We start from the raw sequence: 6,239 nt of genomic DNA, 5'->3' as shown, positions 1-6,239 counted from the left end.
GCTCCCTTTCGAAGGGGTCCAGGGGGAGAGGGGTGGGGGGACGCCTGGTGTTGCGAGAGCTCTCGGCTGCCAAGGCAGCTCAGGCAGCCCTCGTCCCTGCGCTGGAAGGCGGGGTCCGGGGACGCCCTCTGTCCTGGGACGCGGGACACAGAGGTTGGGCCCCGGGGCTGGCCACCCGAAGCGGTTGCACCCGTGGGGGCCGCGGCGGGGGCGGCGGTCGCGGCGGCAGGGCGAGGAAGCCAGCGAGGCGCGAGGTAGGGCGACAGCGACAGGGGCGGCGGTCGGGGAGGGCTGTGGCCCCGGTAGAGGATCCCTGTCCAGGCCGGCGAGGATGCTCGCGGGGACCCGCTGGAAGGCGCCTGGGGGTGGGTGGGTTCGCCAGGGGGTGAACGGGACTCTAGGGAGGCAGGGGGCCTCAGGAGGGCGGGGGGCACATCACATCCGGAGGGACCCGCGGACCGAGCGCAACCAGCGCAGACGGAGAACCCGGGGCGTGGCGGGGGCGGGCGGGAGGGGAGTAAAGGCCGGAGGCGCATTGAGCGCTCCGCCCCCCCTCCCCCCCCCCCCGCCTCCGGAGGAGAAGGCCCCCGGGCTGCTGCTGGCTGGGCACCAGGGACTCCTGCTCAAACGCTTAGAGTCTCCCCAGGTGCAGGCCCAGTCTGGTCTTTCCTCCGGCTGGAGAGGACCCCGGGCTCCACCTGGCTGCTGGCCTCGGAGCTCCTTCCCTGGCTCACAAGTCTCCTGGGTCACCTTCAGCCTAGTACCCTTCCTCCACCTTAATAAGCTGCACTTACTGAAAACCTATTGTGCATGTAAATTCCTTTAGGCATGATTATCCTCATTTTATTTCAAGAAAAGGAAGGCTCGGACACCTAAGATCACCTGTTAGAAGCCCCAGGCTAAAGGGGCAGCTGGATTCTAATCCAGACCCAGGGTCTATGCCTTAACCATCCAGTAGCCCAGCCTCTGTCACCCTTGAGGCCTGCTGAGGAGGAATGAGTGGGAAGGACTTCTAGTCTCCTTTTTTTTGGGAGGTGGAGTGAGTGAAGCATTCCCCCCAGGGATAGAGGTGGTTCTGGAAAGCCAGGTCTCGTGGGTGGCTTACATCAAGGGCTCCCTCTCTGGTTTTCCTGGTCATGTGGTTTTCCTTGTCTGCTCTCCCAAAGTGGGGAAGCCCTCAAAGCTTAAAGCCATGGGGAATTGGAGGACAGGTCAAGGCCAGGCTGGGTCTGAGTAGGACATTTCTCTGCACCCCTCTCTCCCCAGGGAAAAATCAGCCCACTTTCTTCTTGTTTGAATCCTACTAGGGCTGGTCCGGGCCTTGGCCTGGAGGATGGCCCAGCACCACGGAGTCACTATGACTCTTTAGGTCCAGGTTAATATCCCTGACAAGCCCTACTGGTTTTAGATCTCGACAAACTCGTTGGACCCTCTAGCATACATCCCACTCCAATGCCAAGGGACTTCCCTTGAGAAGTGGGATCCTCTGTCCTCTTTTTGAAAAACAAAACCCCCCAAACAAAATATGTGTTCTCTCTTTGAACCCAATCCTCCCAAGCTCTGAGAACCTGGAGTTCGATCAATGTTTGTAGGAAGGGACCCTTCCAAAGACAGACTGAGAGGTACCTGCTCATGGCAGGTTTGGTGGGCTTTCCTGGGAGCAGCTGATGGGCCTGTCTGAGGGCAGAGGTAGCTCCGATGCCCAAGGGTGGCTGCTGGTCTCATGTGGGCAAGCAGTTCTGGGGCTCTGGGAGCCCTGGGCCCGTCTTGTGCTGGTCTAGGCATCATCTTCCCAAGCCCCCAACAGTGTCACCACTGAGCAGAGAGGGAGGGGGGAGGGACTTCATGCATGGCCCCCTGGGAGGCTGGGTCCAGCTAGATTCCAGTACTGGTCCTGCCTTCACCATCTCTGAGGCTCAGTGTCCTTATTTTTGCCATGGGGGTAGGAATTTACCTCTTTCACAGGGTTCATTCAGCAAGAACCATTTATTGAGCACCTGCTGCATGCCAGGCTGTGCTGGGCTAGGTGCTGGGGACACCATGGAGAGTAGGTGGAACAGCCTTCCTGGCAGTGGGTTGCTGGTGTCCCCTTGGAAACTTGGAAGGAGATGAGGCTGTTAGGGCTTAGGTATACAGCAGTCACACCATAAATACCAGATTCTTCCTTGAGCTACCGATAGGTTGCACCTCCGCCCTCATCCCAACCTCTTGGGACCCTAGGGGCAACACACCCTCCTGTTGGCCCCCCACCCTGACCTCAGGCTTCCACAAGTTAGTGTCAGCCATCTCTAGTCTCTGCCAGTGGGTCTCCCCATTGCCTATGGGCCCACTGGGAGCCTCCTCTTGCGTTTACCTCTTCCCCTATCCAAGAGGTGTCTCCCTGTGTTCTTAGTCTGCTCTCATGCTGGGGGCTTCCACCTTCAGCTCAGTAGTTGGTCCTGCCAACCTGACACTGGCTGGGTGCGGGGTGGGCACCAAAGAGCACAGGGGATTTCGCGGTCGAGTCCTGTGGTGGCTCTGGGCTCCCAGCCTCTGCCACTCACTAGCTGTGCAATCTCAAGCCTCAGTTTCTTCTTGGCCTCAATTTCTCTATCTGTAGAATGAGGGCTAACGTGCTCTGTGGGGTTGTGAGCATTGCACCTTTGCTGGGGCAACATACAGTAGCGCTCAATGTAAAGGAATAAATAAATCTTAGCTATTATGATTATTCTGCAGCACTTTGGCTCTTTGCCAGACCAGCATCCTTTCTCCCTCCTTCCAGCCATAGCTTTTGACTTCCCTTGGGTTCTTCTTCTCCATCTCAGTGTGGTGTGCGTGAGGCATGTGACCTAGTCCTACGCCACTCTCACATCCCATCCACTGGCTTCAGGGACTAGTTGGGGGATGGACCTGTGATCCACTCAGCCAATGAGCCGTGTTAGAGTTTTTGCTGGGAAAATTGAGAGATAGGTTCTTTTTTCTTCCCCCTCCACCTTCTTTTTTCAATAAATGGTATATATTGCAACATTTTCCAAATATAAAATATTTCAGTGACTCATATCCCATTCTCATAGTTTTAAAGATCTCATAGATTTTACTCAAGATTCTTGCTTTCTGAATAAGATTTGAGGTGGAATCACTATCTTGGACTGCAGAAAGAAAAGTTGTCTGAGAATGAAGCCATCAGACGGAGGAGGTAACAACCTGGCACCATCATTTGAGCCCCGAGCAAGCTTTTCCTAAAGGCTATACCGGGGATTTTCATCCATCCATGCCATATTTACTGACATAATAGTTTAATAGTTTTTTAACAGTTTATGTGTTAAGGGTTGCTCCAGTGCTGGGGACACAGCCAGGAACAAGACGGTCATAGTCCTGCCCCAGGGCCTTTTCACTTCCTCTGCCCAGAATGCTTTTCCCCTGATCTCTCCGTGGCTCCCTCCTTCACCTCCTTCAAGTCTTAATTCACAGGTTAGTGCCTCAGTGAGGCCTCTCCTGACCTGTTAAAAATCACACAACCACATACCTCTTCTACCCTCTCCTAATTTATTTTACTCCTTAGCACTTGAAACCACCTGCTATACTTGATAGAACACTTACTTGTTATTTCTCTGTCTCCCTCCATAGAAGGACCCTCCATGAGGGAAGGGATTTTCATCGGTGTTGCTCGCAGCAGATCTATAGTGACCTAGAGCAGGTGCTTGGTGTTAAATAAATAGGGAGCCTGAAAGGACTATCCGAAGAGGTAACACTGCCATTGCGGCTTGAGTGTTTAAGAAGGAGCCGGCCAGTTGATGACCGCAGGGAAGGGCACGCCTATGGCTGGGGTGGTAAATCAATTATCTTTTGACTTAAACCATGCTGGATTACTTATTTGTAAGGGGTGTCGCTTTCAACCTTTAGGGTCGAGTACTTGGTAGGATACAGTACTCAAGAGCTGCCTCTGGAGGGCGCAAGGGAGCCCCATTGCTGCCCTTGGGCAGTCACTAGCACACTCTAGAAACTGGGAAACTCGGTAGTCCGTGATGGTGATGGCAATAATGGTGCATTTGCTTTGAGGCCCGTTTTAATTTTCACAGTAGCCCTATGAGGTAGGTCCCATTACCATCCCCTTTTCCTACGGAGAAAATGAAGGCACAGAGAGCTCAGGTAGCTTGCTCAAGGCGCCTGAGGTAGAAGCAGCAAAACTGGGAAGAACAAGGAGATAAACGTCACCGTGGCCTAGTGACCCAGGTGATCCCCCAGGTGGGAGGAAATTCAGGAGGGATCCTGGGGGGAGGGGGCTGTCCTCCCTTTGGGGATCATTGTGCTGAGGTGTGATTCCTCTCTCACAGGCTGGAGCCATCCTCCCCTCCCCCCTGAACCCTATCCAAATGCCAGAGGTTTCTGGTGCCGAGTCTGCCCTGCTCGAAAGTCAGGTGAAACTGACACAGGGCCCTGTGCTGCTCAGCTTGAGGATTGGAAGGCTTCCTGGAGGAAGCTGCATTGAATCATTGACCTGGAGGAGGAGGAGTCAGGCAGTTGAGGAGGAGGAGGAAGCGAGTTCAGGCTGGGACACTGCGTGGGCAAAGGCCTGGGGGTGTGACAGCAAGCCACCAGTTTCTTCTGAGGCTCTCTGCATGTGTGGACCCAGCTAGGACAAGTGCACTGCGATTTTCCCAGCCCACGTTTCCATCCGTCACGCGTTTGCTCTTTCCTCTGAATGTTCAAAAGACCCATCTACCTCCCGCCACTCTGGCAAAACACCCGGCCTTATCTGCAAGCCAATCTCAAACTGTCTGCTCTGAGCACCGGCCGGGCCTCTATAGATTCAGAAAGCAACCTCTGGGACCGCAAGGGGGTTGGAGGGCCCCTGAACCAGTGCCTCATAGGGGGCCAGGAGTTCCCTTCTCAGGCCTGATTTCCCCAGAGATTGGAGGCCGCCCTCAGGCCCTCCACATGCAGCCGGCTCACCTTCCAGGTCTTTCCCTTCTCCTGTGTCCACCGGTGGGTGGGCTCTGGGGCCAGACTGCCCGGGGCTTCAGTCCCACCTGGCCACTTGGTATCTGTCATTCAACCTCTCTGGGCTGCTTTTCCCTTATTTGGAAAATGAATGAGGTGGGCTGTATGGATTGAATCGTTGACTGCTTACAGTGTCGGCTGGCTCGCAGTAAAGTGCTCAGTAAATGCTAGTCTGATTACCATAGATGATGTGACTCCGGTGCTATGATTTCTGCTCTCTTCACTCTGCTGGGGCAGTCTTCTCTCCCTCCTGAAAGGATTATTCAGTGTGGACACAGATTTTTTTCTGCATCCTGAGCTTCATGATGCTTGTGGGGAAAGGGAAAGTTTCTAACAAAAGCAGTTTGGGGGAAACCTATGTGGGAGAAAAGTATCCTAGCCTGGAACTGGGAAAAAAAGATTTCTTGAGGGTGGCAGAGGGGGACTTAGGGAACTGGGGGACAGTAGAGACTGGAGAGAGGTCCCCAGGACAGAAGACCTGGGGTGGAGTGTGGAGGATACCTCAGGGAGGTTGTGGGGCTGAGCCCATGTCCCCCAGGGTGGCAGGACCTGGAGAAGAAAGGTTCTTGGGATCTCAACACTGGTTCTCGGATGGCCGCACGCCACACTGGAGCCGCATGCGTGGGCAAGCCATTGAAGACGTCCCCATGTGTTCAAGAGGGCAAGGAAGTGGTGGGGGCGAACCCCCTGAGGCCTTGGGGCACCGGAGGGAGAGAAGAGGAGACCAAGCATGGGCAGGGGCCGTGCAGCAGGGAGCGGATGTCATGGGTGGCCACTTGGTCCTCATGGGTGTGAGTGAGTGTGAGGGAAGCGAGGGAAAGAGGAGGAGGAGGAGGAGGCTGTGGCCAGAGCAGGACATGGTGATCAGCCAGGCGCAGCCTGCGGGGAAGGTCCAAGCAGGGCAGGCTGGGAGCGGGTCGGCACAGGGGGACATGCTGTCTCTGTGTCTTGATGAAATGCCTGATTGCTCTCAGAATCCTCGTCTGGCACCACCCTCCCCCCGACCCCTGGCCGTGTGCACTGGGGCTCCTCTGAATACACATAGTGCCCAGGCTGCCACCATCCCAGCCCTGATCTCCCTGTTGACTCAGCTGCTGCCGCCTCTAGCCTGTGACCCATGTTAGGACAGGGACAGGATTGTCATTGCTGTCCCAGGGCCTCGCACACAGTAGGTGCTCTGAACCTTTGGGGTATGGCCCTACTAAGCAAATTTCTTCTCTCTCCAGGTTTAACCTGACTGTGGAATCAATAAATCACTC

Source organism: Ursus americanus, chromosome 7 (assembly GCF_024610735.1).
Source record: "Ursus americanus isolate L20-20 chromosome 7, mUrsAme1.1.p, whole genome shotgun sequence".
Lineage (NCBI taxonomy): Eukaryota > Metazoa > Chordata > Mammalia > Carnivora > Ursidae > Ursus > Ursus americanus.
The sequence above is the reverse complement of the archived record's forward strand: the minus strand, read 5'-3'. Positions refer to the sequence as shown.